The sequence below is a fragment of the Daucus carota genome, chromosome 2, assembly GCF_001625215.2.
Source record: "Daucus carota subsp. sativus chromosome 2, DH1 v3.0, whole genome shotgun sequence".
In the NCBI taxonomy this organism is placed as follows: Eukaryota; Viridiplantae; Streptophyta; class Magnoliopsida; order Apiales; family Apiaceae; genus Daucus; species Daucus carota.
In genome coordinates, this window is record NC_030382.2 from 18165500 (window position 1) to 18166114 (window position 615).

Below are 615 nucleotides of genomic sequence, written 5' to 3' on the forward strand. Positions count from 1 at the left end.
ATCGTGAGAGCCTTAAGTTGAGCTGCAATAGCTGTAGATGCGTCAAGATCAAGAATTCCGGCTACCTTCCCTTGAGTGAGTCTTTGAGTAGGGTTCTGATATTCATTAGCAGCCATCATTTCAATAAGATCATAAGCTTCTTCATAACTTTTAGCCCATAGCGCACCTCCAGAAGCAGCATCAAGCATAGGTCTGGATTGAGGTCCAAGACCATTATAGAAACTGTTTATTTGCATCCAATCCGGCATGCCATGATGGGGACACTTTCTTAGCATCTCCTTATACCGCTCCCAGGCTTCACAGAATGTTTCTCCTGATTGATGAGAGAATTGAGATAGAGCATTTCGTAGTGCAGCAGTTTTTGCCATGGGGAAGAATTTAGTGAGAAATTTCTGAGCTAGATCTTCCCATGTAGTAATCGAACCAGATGGTAAAGAATGTAACCATCCTTTAGCCTTATCTTTCAGTGAAAATGGGAAAAGCCTTAGCTTCACAGCATCATCAGAGACGTCATTAAATTTGAAAGTGTCACAGATCTCTATAAAATTCCGTACATGCATATTAGGGTCTTCAGTAGGAGAACCCCCATACTGTACCGAGTTCTGGACCATTTGA

General features: G+C 42.0%; 1 non-coding gene across 1 annotated transcript; it reads left to right on the plus strand.

Moving 5' to 3' along the window:
* The first annotated feature begins 246 nt into the window (after nt 1–246).
* Nucleotides 247–353, plus strand: LOC135150933 (small nucleolar RNA R71). Its single transcript, XR_010289393.1, has one exon. It is a non-coding gene; the product is annotated as a small nucleolar RNA R71 (small nucleolar RNA).
* The last annotated feature ends 262 nt before the right edge of the window (nt 354–615 follow it).